Source organism: Neomonachus schauinslandi, chromosome 1 (assembly GCF_002201575.2).
Source record: "Neomonachus schauinslandi chromosome 1, ASM220157v2, whole genome shotgun sequence".
Classification (NCBI taxonomy): Eukaryota; Metazoa; Chordata; class Mammalia; order Carnivora; family Phocidae; genus Neomonachus; species Neomonachus schauinslandi.
Window position 1 is genome coordinate 111,596,806 of NC_058403.1, and position 14,550 is coordinate 111,611,355.

Here is a 14,550-nt window from a genome sequence, read left to right on the forward strand (position 1 = left end):
ACTTTTCTTCTTTATGGGTTTGCTTTTGAAAGCAAGAGTAATAATCACAAATGTAACTCTAGAAGACATATTTTGTTTGTTTGTTTTAGAAGAGAGAGAGAGAGCAGAGGATGAGATCTCCTCTAAGATCTCGTCTCTTCTAAGTTCCAATTCCTCACTGAAAAAACGTGTAGGGTCTTTCACATTGTTTTGCTTAAATGGGACATTTTATTTCAATAGTTATTTTATTCCTTCAATTTAAAAATATAGAAGTCAAAAAATACTGTTCATGTTTTAAAAACATGAATGTGCAGGAGAATCTTCACTCAGGAAAACTTATCTAAAGAGACAAAGTATCCCAGCTCAGAATTTCTTACTGATATATCACCTCATGTCTTTTTGTGGGTTTTTACTTAAAGAGCCCAATTCATTAGGGCAAAAGGCAGGGTGGGCAAGCCATTCTAGAAGTGTAAAATACTAAAAGTTATTAAAGCAGAACATGTGGATTTCTACAGCAACCCAAAGTGTGCTGGTATCCAGAACTTGTCGTGGGCTTTAAAGAAAGGGTGAATGATACTTAGTTTAGAATGCCAAGGAGCAACTGCTTGTATGTCCAAGTTGCCACCAAAGCCAACCTTTACGCCCATTTTCCTAATGTCATGCACGGCCACAAGAGGACATCCGCATGGGCCCTTTGGTTTGTTCATGCCAATGCCTTCCCTGAGGCCCAGCCAGACCAGTGTTGTCCTACCCTTCCCTTTGGGAGCTCCCATCCCTACCCACTCTAGGCCTTGGGATTCCTTCTCCCACAGGACTACTCCTAAAATCGATCTTCAGGTACTCTGAATTTGGAATATATTTGCTCCAAACTAATGTTAGGAAAACAAAGCAAACAGGCAATAACAGTAAATAACAAAATGGGTAAATGCCAAAGGTTATAGTTTCTCACAAATTTCTCAGAATAGTCCTCTGGGCTACAGAGGACTTAAAGTAAATTTCTCCTTATACCCAATGCCATACACATGTGCACACATGCACACACAAACACATCTTTCCTTCCCTACCTTTTCACTCAATAAAGCAGGGCTAATGGAATAGATGCCTCCTTTGCTCAAAGGGACAATTTACATTTCTGGTGACTTCCAGGCTGGGTTATGCCTAGCTCACTCAGTTTCTATCTTATTCAAGAGTGTCCCCTTCTGGAATTTCCTTATATAAAATGATTCCTAGCTTGGAAGAATTGGTAGCATCCTCTACTGATCTAGGTTATTGCTGAAATTGTTTGTTTTTTTTAAAGATTTTATTTTATTTATTTGACAGAGAGAGTGACACAGCGAGAGAGCGAACACAAGCAGGGGGAGTGGGAGAGGGAGAAGCAGACTTCCCGCGGAGCAGGGAGCCTGATGCGGGGCTCGATCCCAGGACCTGGAATCATGACCTGAGCCGAAGGCAGACGCCCAACGACTGAGCCACCCAGGCGCCCCGGTTATTGCTGAAATTGTATGAAAACTGTTTCCTAAATAATCACAGAGCTCTCAGATTTAAACATTCTAAGTACATATTCCCTTTTTCTCCACACAGGCAAACAAATATAAATTAACTATACCTAGTATATATATACCTATTTCATGAGTTAACATTATTTTTCTATGAACTATGAACAGAATTTTCTATGAACTACCTTTATTAATTTTTTAGGAAGATGTACCTGTTAAACACATAAACTTGCAATTACTGGCTTTGCACTGCTTTTGTCACGAGAGTCTAATCCTATATCTTTTCAGAACAATTTATTCTAGAGAATAATTTTATGGTAAAAACTGGGTTGTTGACAAAATACTTTCAGTGACCATTTTCTTATATCTGGGCCAGACAAGTCCTAATCAAGGTAATATATAAACAGGATATCTGATTTAAAAAAAAAACCCATTATACAAAATCTTTAGAGACTTTTCATTGGTTATATATTTCTTTTTTTATTTAAATTCAATTAATTAACATAAATGTATTATTTGTTTCAGGGGTATAGGTCTGTGATTCATCAGTCTTACACAATACCCAGTGCTCACTACAACACATACCCTCCCCAATGTCCATCACCCAGCCACCCCATCTCCCAACCCCCTCCCCTCCAGCAACCCTCAGTTTCTTTCCTAAGATTAAGAATCCCTTATGTTTGGGGCGCCTGGGTGGCTCAGATGGTTAAGCGTCTGCCTTCGGCTCAGGTCATGATCCCAGGGTCCTGGGATCGAGCCCCACATCGAGCCCCACATCGAGCCCCATATTGGGCTCCTGGCTCAGCAGGGAGCCTGCTTCTCCCTCTCCCCCTGCTCATGCTCTCTCTCTCTCTATCTCTGTGTCTCAAATGAATAAATAAAATCTAAAAAAAAAAAAAGAATCCCTTATGGTTATATATTTCTTAAACCAAACAGACACTTCACACTACACCAGCGGTTCACAAACCTGACTATGCGTCAGATATTCCTGGAGGGCTTGTGAAAACACTTTTTGCTGTGCTTCACCCCCACTTTCCAATTCAGTAAGTCTATAATAGAGCCAGAGAAACCGCATTTCTAACAAATTCCTAGGCAATGTTAATGCTACTGAACCAAACTTTGAGAACCATTCAGTAAACTATTTTTTTCAGTAAACTATTTTATTCATTCATGGCTGCATGAATCTGAAATCTTATTACAACCAAAAAATTATTTACAGTGGTAACTACCTCATGAAATAGTTCCACGTCTCTACATATATAATGTACCAATCACAATACAGGTCATTTTGAAATTAAAATACATCAATTTAAAAATCAAATATTTATTGAGTTTGGAAGAGTGCCAAGAGCATTCAGCTGATAGTCAATGCTAATCCCAACTTTACAACTAACTGTGGTCTTGGTGCCAACACTCAATCTCCCTAGACCTGAGTTTCCACATGTGCAGACTGAGGGGAGTGGGCAAGATGAAGCGTCATCCATATCTAAAAGCACCTGTTGCTTCTTTGCTTCTACTACATACGAGCCAATGTGCTGAGTGAAGTGAGGGAGTGTGAAACATAGAGCTTGCTCCTTAGCTGGGAACACAAGATACATACCCAGAAAAAGATACCAGCCCAAGCCAAAGGGAAATCCTACATAATGGTGCTTCAGAATTCTATCCTGGTGGAATGACATTAGGAAAACCACCTCTTCACTCAAGTTCAGACTAATGGAATTTGGACCTGTTCTATAATATTAATAATATCTCTAACAGAGAAATCTCTTCCCCCTTTTTTTCCCTCTTTCCCTCCTTCCTTCTTTCCTTTCTTTCTTCCTTTCCTCCCCTTTTTCCTCTTTTTGATAAATACTTACTGGGACCCTGGGAAGACAGATGGAAATGCCCTGAGTAAAGTCAGGGCAAACATCCTGAAACCAAGCCAAAGAGCTGAACAAGTTATTTTACCTCACCAAGCTGATTTCTTCAACTGCAACACTGTTATTATAAGCCTCATATGAGATAATACATATCAAGTTTTTATTGAAGGGCCTGCCACATAGTGAGAAAATTTTATATCCTAGTATCTCCCCAGAGTACACAGTGTTATGTGGGGCTAGAAACTTGAGTAATTTGAAAATGAACAATGGTCAGAAATGTAGGCCTTGGAGATGAGAGTAGAGAATGAAGGAGGGGTGAAAATGGATGTGAACACTAATGGAGGGAATATAGACCAAGTGGGGAGAAAAGGAAAAAATTCACTATTTGCGGATTAGGAGGTAGAATAGCATGGTGATTAAGAGTTTGTACTCTTGCAGACAGACTATCTGGTTTTGAACCCTGGCTTTTGCAATTTACTAGCTGTATTGTGTGATCCTGGGCAAATTATTTAACCATTCTGTGACTCCGTTTCCCCATGTATAAAATGGAAATAATGATAGCTTCCAGCTCTTTATTCTCAAGATTAAATGAGCTAAAACCTGTTAAGGGTAAAACATGCTTGGCACATTATAAAAGCTTAGTAAGTGAAAGCTGCTATTATTATCAATTTTCAACTTAATTTCCTGGGTCACTCCAGTAAGGCTCTTGTTCTTGGGAATACTAAATAGCACAGAGAGGCTAGCATTGTTTCCAGTTGGAGCTGCATCAAGTGCCTTCCTGGAATTGCTTCCCTGAGGACTCCTGCTTTTCTCCCTGAAGTTGGTAACATATAAAGTTTAGATCAGGCTCACACTCCTTTCTTAAAACTGAGCAGAGAACTTAAGGCCACAGTTCCCAAATTTTACTGCACATTAGAATCACTGGGGAGCTTTTAAAAGTACTGATGCCCATATTGGGCCGCTTATCAGTGAAATTAGAATGTTTGGAGACAGGGACCAGGAATCAGTATTTTTTACTTTTTTTTTTTTAAGATTTTATTTACTTATTTATTTGAGAGAGAGAGAGAGACAGAGATAGTGAGAGAGAGCACAAGTGGGGAGGAGAGGGAGAAGCAGGCTCCCTGTTGAGCAAGGAGCCCAACTTGGACTCTGGGATCATGACCTGAGCCAAAGGCAGATGCTTAACAGACTGAGCCACCCAGGCACCCCAGGAATCAGTATCTTTTAAAGATTCCAGTTTGAAACAAAGTTGGCAACCTCTGGCTTAACAGACTGGTTTTCCTTCTGACTTTGGGGTGCTAAATAAATCAATGCCTTTATCTGGGACCTTGTTTCATTTTTCTTTTCTTTTTTAAAGATTTTATTTATTTATTTGAGACAGAGAGAATGAGAGAGAGAGCACATGAGAGGGGGGAGGGTCAGAGGGAGAAGCAGACTCCCTGCCGAGCAGGGAGCCCGATGCGGGACTCGATCCAGGGACTCCAGGATCATGACCTGAGCCGAAGGCAGTCGCTTAACCAACTGAGCCACCCAGGCGCCCATTGTTTCATTTTTCTAAGTAACGTGTGTAAAAACTATGACAACAGTAACAGGGCTTTTGAAGTTGTAAACGAAAATGCTCTTCAGACAGTCAATAGTGCCCTCTGGTGGTGCGTTTGGAACCTAAATTAATCTACTTGGGATAAAAATGCTTTAAATACAGGGAAACGGTGTCAATGAAGACTATCCCCCACCTCTGTGCCCCTCTACCACATACACATATATCTAGAAAGGGAAATTTGGGCCTAGGGAGTAAGGTAACCAAGAGCACACAAGAATCATTGATAGCTGTGAAATTGAAATGTAATTGGTCCTCCAGCTTCCCCTTCCTCTCAAAGGTATCCTCCCCAGAGTGGCCTCATCTTCACAACTTCCCAGTGTGAGCACCACCGGAAGAGTAATGATCTCTTTCTTCTATGGCCTAGGGTTTTGTTTCTCCTTTGGGGTAGAGGGCAAAGGTTGCACTTCTGGCAACTGGCTGAGCCTTCTGCTTAAGGGTAACTACCTCCATTTTACAAATGAGAATAGGGCATAATGTAAAGTTTGCCATCATCAGTAGGAGATGATTCATCTTGATACATCTCTTCTCTCTGTCCTGAATCCAAGGGGCTTCATATCAAGTGGGGAAATTGAAGATCAAGTACAGAACTGTTCTCACCGGGCACGCTTCTGAAAGCCCCTGGCTAACCTAGAGCCTCAGCCTAATAGGGCACTAGAGATGTACACGCTCAATGTGAGCTAACAATAAATGATGCTACAATACTAGCAAAAAGTATGGGACTGTAGGGTCTGAAAGAAAAGTAGGATATCAGTGTTGGAGGGTAGAGGCTGACGATTTAGGGACTGGGGGTGGGGAGAAGGCGTGGGGTGGATCCTTGCACGTAAACTGGCAGAGTTGAGTCTCTGAAGCAGAAATGGAGTGAAACTGAAGATGAGGAACAGGGGAGAAGGGACGTCTGGGTCCGTTTAGGTAGTTTCCCTGGAGACGGAGACGGAGACCAGCCAGCGGCTCCACTGCCCCTACCAAGACTTCTGCAGCTGACGCCTGGTGGCCACCACAGTGTGACTCCTAGGACACAGGGTTTCTGGGGACCAAGATACCATCCCGGCCAGTGTGAGTTGGAGAAGACCTAGGGGTCCTAAGCCATCTGCCCTTGCTTGGCACAAAGCGGGGTCGGGCGCAGCTGTCTCCCCGCCCCCTTCCACTCCTTCCAGAATCTCGATTTTTTGGAACTTCTACTGACACCATGGTCTAACAAAATGTGACAAGCCTAAAAGGGTTCGCTGACGCCATCCCCATCCCGGGAAAGCTAGGTATTGCCTCGGCGGCTGCCGCGCCACAAGAAACATACTGGTTAATCCCGCCCTTTGTATTCTGATGAAAGAAAAGCTTCCAAACACCGACTGAAACCCTGCGGGGCTTCCTGGGAACCTGGATCAGGAGGATACATTCCCAGAGGATTCTGGGATTAGTAGTTTTTGGTCTCCAAACACGCATGCCCAATTCCGCCTGCGCATTGCGCTCTGGACCTTGGTGCTTGCTCTCGCGCGAAATAGGCACGTGGTGGGTGTTCCCTAGAGGTGCAGCTTGAAGGCGCGCGGGCGCGGCGGCCGTTCGTCCCACTGCTTCTTTTGATCGAGGTTCTATCTGACCTTACTACAGGATATAAGGTTTTTTCATTCCAGAGCTCACCATCTGGGAAGGGCTAACCAGCAAACTGACAAAATAGCATGAGTAAAAGGGCGTGTATTTTTAATTGCTGTGTTGAGCAGAAACGAGTAGGTGAGGAAGGTTTCCCAGAGCGACTGAAGTTGGAGATGAAACGTGAAGGACTGACTATAAGGCAGGGGTCCGGCAAGGAGTACGGTCAGGGCCAAGGCTTCTGGTAGAATATAACGTGATTTTAGTTTTCTGCTCCCACCTGAAATTTTTACCCTATTTTAATAAACTGTTAATTTCTCAAGTACTTCCTAAGATGCCCGTAGTTTTACTAAAGTAAATTTTTGTGTCTTTAGCTAAGTTTAACCTGTTAGTGTGATGCTACGTATAGTTTTTTTTTTTTTTGCGTTTTGTTTTTTTTTCACTATTGATTTTTGTGTGACTTTTAATGTCTTCGTGTATATTTTCAGTTGTTAGCTTAAATTGTATGATGTGAGGAAGAGCATTACACTAGTCTTGGAATCAGGAAATGAGCATTTAGATTGTAGGCCTTTGGGATAATTAATCCTTAGTAATGAAGGAAAACATGTAATTTTATTGTGTTCGTTTTGGGACTTTGAACTACCTCAGGGATAGAAATCCAAAGCGATAATATTTATAATGATTCCCTAGCTCTCTGAATGAGAATATTTTGTAAATGTGTAGAAGCAGGAGGAGAACAGCATCTGGTTTTACAGTAGTAGTACAGTAAGATTTTTAGGTTGATGTGGACTTTTAGTGTTTGTGTGTTGTTTAATGTGGAGGGGGTTAGGGAGGAAATCTTCTGGGGCACAGGTCAATTATGAGGGGTTAAAGAGACCGGTGATGATCGCTTAGTTTTGTTTTGGATTTGTGTTTGTTTTGTTTTGTACTGTTATAGTTTTATAGACAATCCCTGACTTACAATAGTTTGACATAATGATTTTTTCTCTTTACTGTGGTGCAAAAGCAGTATACATTCAGTAGAAACTGCACTCTAAATTTTGAATTTGGATCTTCTTCTGGGCTAGTGATACACAGTATGATACTCTCTCATGATACTGGGCAACAGCAGTGAGTGGCAGCGAGCCACAGTTCCCAATCAGCCACGAGGTTACAAGGGTAATCAACTGATAATGATTTACAGCTGTTCTGTTTCTCACTTTCAGTACAGTATTCTATATATTATATGAGATGATCCACACTTTAGTATAAAATGGGCTTTGTTTTAGATGAGGCAGCCCCACTGTGGACCAACAAATCTTCTGAGCATGTTTAAGGTAGGCTAGGCTAAGTGATGATGTTCTGTAGGTTAAGTGTATTAAATGCATTTTCAACTTAAGATATTTTCAGCATAGGATGGGTTTATCAGGATATAACCCCGTAAGTTGAGAAAGATCTATAGTTTGTTTTGGACAGAGATAATATCCATTAAGGAAGATTCTTGCTAAGTGTGGCATTGATTGCAAGGAATTCCCTGGGTGGGTGGGAGACAACAGGACAATCCCTTGGCTAATTAACATCAATAAAAACATGTGAAGTCTTAGTGTTTAAGAAAATATTTACTCTCTTATTTTTGTAGTCCACACCAAATTCTATATTAAATTGATATTGAGAAATACAGAACAGCATTCTTTGGGGATTTAGTTGGATGAGATATTCATTTCTCTGTTTTATACAGTCTCTTAGACATTCTTTTACCCACAATAAGCACTTCATCATAGTTTAAATGGGTGGCTTCTCTGACTTGGTATTTTGTTGTTGTTGTTGTTTTCTCTAGCTTTAAAGGCTCCTTTGCAACACACCCATTAAAATTGTCATTCCCCAGGGTGCCTGGGTGGCTCAGTTGGTTAAGTGCCTGGCTCAGGTCATGATCCTAGGGTCCTGGGATCGAGCTCTGTGTTGGGCTGTGCACTCAGTGGGGAGCCAGCTTGAGGATTCTCTGTCCCTCTTCCTCTGCCCCTCCCCCCTGCTCTTGTGCGTGTGCTCTCTCTCGTTAAAATAAATAAATCTTTTTTAAAAAATGAAATTTTCATTTTCTTCCAGCTTAGGGGCTTCCTAGTTCATGAAGCCTCTGAACACCCTTTCCTAGTTCCCAGAGCACAGTATTTTTATCTCCATTACTCTGCTTTGTTAATTTCCCTTGCAGTTTAGTATATCTTGTTTACCTTGCTGCTTTAAAAAACCATGCAAGACATGCAGTATTTTCTTTTGTGCATTTAGAGACCATATATTAGTTATCTCTTATTCTTTTTTCTTTTTTAAGTAGGCCCACGCCTACTGTGGAATCCAATGCAGGGCTTGAACTCACAACCCTGAGATCAAGACCTGAGCTGAGATCAAGTTGGATGCTTAACTGACTGAGTCATCCAGGTGACCCTTTTATTCTTTTTTATTTTTAATATTTTATTTATTTATTTGAGGTAGAGAGAGAGTGAGAGAGCACAAGCAGGGGGAGCAGCAGAGGGAGAGGGAGAAGCAGGCTCCCCATTGATCAGGGAGCCCAAAGTGGGCCTGGATCCCAGGACCGCAGGATCATGACCGAAGGCAGATGCTTAACTGACTGAGCCACCCAGGCGCCAGCCCTCCCCACCCCGCTCTTTTATTCTTAATAATCATGTACTATTCATTTTTGCACATGTATATACAAGTGTCTAGCACATAAACCTCTGTAATTCCCAGCTTTTGCCAGGAACCCCTGGCAAAGATAATAATATTTATCCACCTATTTTTGGTGTAAAAAAAAGACTAACCATATCTCCTCAAATAAAAATGTATAGGTTTAAAAAAGCTTTTAAAAATTATTTTTACTCAACATATATAATTTCAAGTTTGTTAAAAGCTAGTTAAAAACTCTTGATTAAAAACCTGAATAAAGTTCTAGGCGATCTTTCAATAACAAAGGGATTCTTGGGAAAAGACTGAGAACTATCCTATTTAATACTTAGTACAAAAAAATTTTTTAAGAAGAACCCAAAAGGGTTTGTGGGAGAAAGGCTCTTTCCTTTCCATCTGGTGGCAGCAATTTAGCTCAAAAGTCAGTGAAGGTGGGCGCTTACAAGTACATCCTGGGGCTATGGAGGAAGAAGCAGTCAGATGTAATGGGCTTTATTCTCAGAGTGCACTGCTTGCAGTACTGCCAACTCTCTGCACTCCCCAGGGTACCCCACCCAACCTAGCCTGATAAAGTGCACAGACTGGGATACAAGACCAAGAAAGGTTATGTCGTATATCAGATTCATGTACACGGTGGTGACTGCAAACGCCCAATTCCTCAGTGTGCTACCTATTTCAAGCCTGTCCATCATGGTGTTAACCAGCTAAAGTTTGCCCCAAGCCTTCAATCTGTTGCCTAGGAGGGAGCTGGACACCACTGTCGAGCTCTGAAAATCCTGAATTCTTACTGGGTTGGTGAAGATTCCACATACATATTCTTTGAGGTTATCTTCATTGATCCATTACATAAGGCTATCAGAAGAAATCTGACACCCAGTAGATCACCAAACCAGCCCTCAAGCACAGGGAGATTTGAGAATTGAAATCTGCAGGCCCCAGGAGGCGTGGCCTGGGAAAGGGTCACAAGTTACACGCCAGTACTCTCCAACTCCACTGTTACTGCTAATATAAGTAATGTTTGTAAAATTCTTACTTAATAAATAAACAGGGGCGCCTGGATGGCTCAGTCGTTAAGCAACTGCCTTTGGCTCAGGTCATGATCTCAGGGTCCTGGGATTGAGCCCCGCATCAGGCTCCCTGCTCGGCGGGAAGCCTGCTTTTCCCTCTCCCACTCCCCCTGCTTGTGTTTCCTCTCTCGCTGTGTCTCTCTCTGTCAAATAAATAACATCTTTAAAATAAATAAATAAACAATTTACAACAGTCAAAAAAATTTTTTTAAATATATGTATCTGTTATTGCTACTTCTTTCCTAAACTCAAATTTTCTTTTAAATAAATAGTAATTTTAGGGCGCCTGGGTGGCTCAGTCGTTAAGCGTCTGCCTTCGGCTCAGGTCATGATCCCAGTGTCCTGGGATCGAGTCCCACATCGGGCTCCCTGCTCGGCGGGAAGCCTGCTTCTCCCTCTCCCACTCCCCCTGCTTGTGTTCCTGCTCTCGCTATCTCTCTCTCTGTCAAATAAATAAATAAAAAATCTTAAAAAAAAATAAATAAAAAATTAAAAAAAAAAATAAATAGTAATTTTAAACAATATAGTGATTTATTTCTTAGCAGAAGTATCTTGAGAAAGCACATCTTAGACACCAGGCTAGCTTTGTGTCTCATCCTTTTTAAAAATCTATATTAATTTTATGGGTAAAAATATGTGTCTTATCCTTTTATCTTTTTCACAAATTTATAATGTAGACAACTATTGATGTTTACTGAGAAGCTCAATTTTCTGAATATTTACAGCCATCTGTGTTGACTTTAGTATGCTAACCTAGGTCATCAATGCTTTAGTGTTCACCTGGGGGTACATTTGACTTTCTTTTTGACCCCAACACCTCATCTAAAAATACTTGAGAAATTGAAATTTTATTTGTAAATATTACAAAATTAGCAATTCAAGCAGGATATTAATATATTTTGACCCTAAAATTTCATCTGTTTATGAACTTGAGTCTCTTGGGATTTCTAATTCTATTAGGTCAGGAGATTAAATTCCTCTAAAAATCTATTCAAATACTCTTTTTCTTCAAATTTGAGAAATGTGTTTGACATTTTGCAGTTTTTTTTAACTTTCTAAAGGACTTGGAAATGGCAAGTTAAACCTTAATTCTGGGTTAGCAAACTATAATCCTATGGTTGTAGGATGCAATGGTTTGGTGAATTGTGATAATGACTGATGATTTAAACCGATTTGCTAATACAATAAAGTTTCCCACATTTAAAAAGTGTTTTTGATAATGTCCAAAGTGTATTTAGAGTTGAAGTTTTGGTCTTTTAATTTTTTAGCCATAAAGAAGGCAGAAAAAACATTCACCGATCCTTGCAGTATTCATTAAAATAAGAACTTTCACCATGGCCATGACAAGAACCCTAAATAATTCCATGGCTCAGAGTTGTGCTTTCCTGAAGTTAGGAAAAGCATCCTGTGCAGGACACAAAGGAAGGGACACATCCCAGGCAGGCCTGATTCTTCAGCAATTCTGGTCTTCTGCCGAGTAGGAGCACTTAGTGAGTCAAGGCCTGAAGGAGGAGGAAACTACTATCTCCTGGGAAAGTCCTCTGTAATCTGGAACACCACAGATTTCTCAGAATGGGAGTTGGCATCAGAGTGTCTCCTGATTCTTGATGAAACAATTCAGTACGATCAAGGACACACACCTACAAAAATGGCTTCTGGAAATAGTTATTCTGGTATTTAGGAATAACCCAGCTGCTGAGCACCAGGAAATAAGCTTCAATCAACTATATTTCTTGTTAAGTGCTAGCGGACTCATTGGATAATAATTCTATTACAATAATAGTAATGACAATAAGCATTTATTATTCAAAGGCAGGCACTTGATATTCATTATATTATTAAGACTTTTACTTGGCATTCATTTTATATTACTTCCTCTGCCCTACCAGCTGTTATACCCAGAAATCTGCCCCAGAATCTGTTGGGGCAGATTAAGGTCCTGATTAAGTCTGAGAAAATTCTGTTGTAAATAACTAAGTTACAAAAGATTTTATCTTCCATCATTTCCTCTGCCTTCTTATTTAAAAAAAAAAAAGTTCAGAAAGTATTGTGTCAGTGTTAATTTTTTGATTTTGATAATTATACTGTGATTATGTATGTTAAAATAAATGGGGTAAGAGATATGGGGGAACTTTTTGTAGTAATTTTTCAACTTTTCTATAAGTCTAACATTAATTAAAAACAAAGTTGAAAAACTTCATAATTTCTTTACTATAATTTGGTTTATATCTTTTATTATTTTCTTGTGGCAGAAAAGCAATACATGTTCAATACAGAGAACATTTTACATGCATGTAAGTAAAAGGAAGAAAATAAAAATCCCTTAATTCAACCAGCTAGTGGTATCTGCTATAAATACATAAGTGTAAATTCACTGAGAGGTATGTGTATATGGATGTGTAGTATGTATTCATTTCAATCACTGACTCCATTGGCAAAGATAAAGCTTGGTATTTTTTTAATTGAACTTAATTTATCTTATACCTTCGGTTTGCCTAATGGGAGGTAACTTAATTTAGTGACTTCCAGGTAGCTCAGGCATTTTAAGATTTAAAGTCAATTAAATACAAGTTTCAGATTCAGTCCCCTTTCTCTTACCCTGTAGGCTATGTTTGGTCTCCGTTCACCTTCAGCAGGCACGACTACTGAGCCTTCACAGTGCTGGAGGCTCACTGGGAATTATGATAAGATTTTGAAAGGCTGCCCTTGAGCTCCTTAACGGAGCCACCTTATTAGCTTTTACTCTTTTATTGCCCTGGCACATTTCTGATCTCTTAAGACTCTTAAGATCTGCAGAACCTTGAGGCTACACTCTGGAAAATGAAGCATAGCTTTCTTTTTTAATGGGATCCCCAGAAATTACTGGGCTATTATCCTTCCCTTTGTGGTGCTTAGCCTAGGGTGATGGCATTCAGGCCTTTTCCCTGAGATCCACTTAAGAGATTTACTCTGTGAACTCTAATATGTCATTCCTGAAAATTCTCCTCTTCCATTGAACTCTGTCTCTATCTCCTTATGGGTAAATAAAGCAAGCAAACAAGTAAACACACAATATCATACATTCTTCCAGAACCTATTAGTTATGACATAAACTTAGAAGTTTATGTATTACAGTCAGACTTTTGGAAATTCAGATTCTTAAAGTTATTTTCTTTGCCAAGGGTTTCAAAATTCTATATTATTAACAAACTATAAAAAAATATTTTTTATAGGCAATTGTAAAAATTTGATTATGTTATTACAAGTTATTAGAAGATACCAAAGATTGATTTATTATTAATTTTGTTGGGTGTGAGAATGGCCTTGTGGTTCTGTATGAAAATATTCCTAATTTTTAGAGAAGTTAGTGAAGGGCATTATAGGCAGGCTGGGTTGGGAAGTGATAGGAGTGGGAGGTAGGGGACAGATTATAAAGAGCGACACCTGCCGTTCTTTGATTTCAAGTTCACAGCATCAAACAGGAGAGTGACATGATTAATGTGCATAAAGGGGGGATGATGAGAAAGCGTGTTTGTGACTGGGAGGTGAGTGGCTGGAGGAATTTTTTATTCCTTCCCCTCTCTCGGCATCCATACCCAAATCCATCAGCACACCCTGTTTGTTCTTTTAGCTTTATCATCTCCCCATTCCAAGCCACCATCATCTCTTAGCTGGACACAATTGTTTCCTAATTATCAACTAAGTAGTCTACTTCTGTTTTTTCTCTAAAATCTCCATAGAGCTGCCAGAATGAATTTTTTAAAGCCTAACTCACTTTGTTATTCTCACCCTTAATGAGGGTCTACTGCATTTAAAATAAAACACAAACTGCCATAGACCATAAATTTCTATGGAATCTGGCTCTTATCTTCCTCACCGTCCTCTTTGTGCTATGACTAAGTGAAAGAGTGTTCAAGTTCAACTGCTAGATCTGAGATGTAAAATAGTGACAAAGTGGACAAAAAAGTTGACTTTAAATAGCAATTTTTTTTACCTTAATCTGCATTCTTTAACAATGGGGCAATCATTACAGATCTTAAGGAGTCAGGTTTACCTGTATTTTCATATTTGCAATTTCATCTTTCAGTCTAACAATCATGGCTTCTTCATTGATTTTACACATACAACATTTTCAGTCTGAGCATTTTCTGGCGTATTTTCCAAGAACTTATTTAGACTCTGGCACACCAAAAATTGAACTATATTGCCATTTGTCTAATACTTCCAGAAGAAAGTAAATTAAAATAATTTGAAATGCTACTGTTTTCATCTTCCTCATCATCTTCTTTCTGTTTAGTGAAATGAAGTAATAAATTGCTGCAAATTCAATTTCTCTT

At 39.7% G+C, this 14,550-nt stretch overlaps 1 pseudogene; it reads left to right on the top strand.

Annotated features, from left to right (window-relative positions):
* The first annotated feature begins 7,606 nt into the window (after nucleotides 1–7,606).
* Nucleotides 7,607–10,173, top strand: LOC110576759 (annotated as a pseudogene).
* The last annotated feature ends 4,377 nt before the right edge of the window (nucleotides 10,174–14,550 follow it).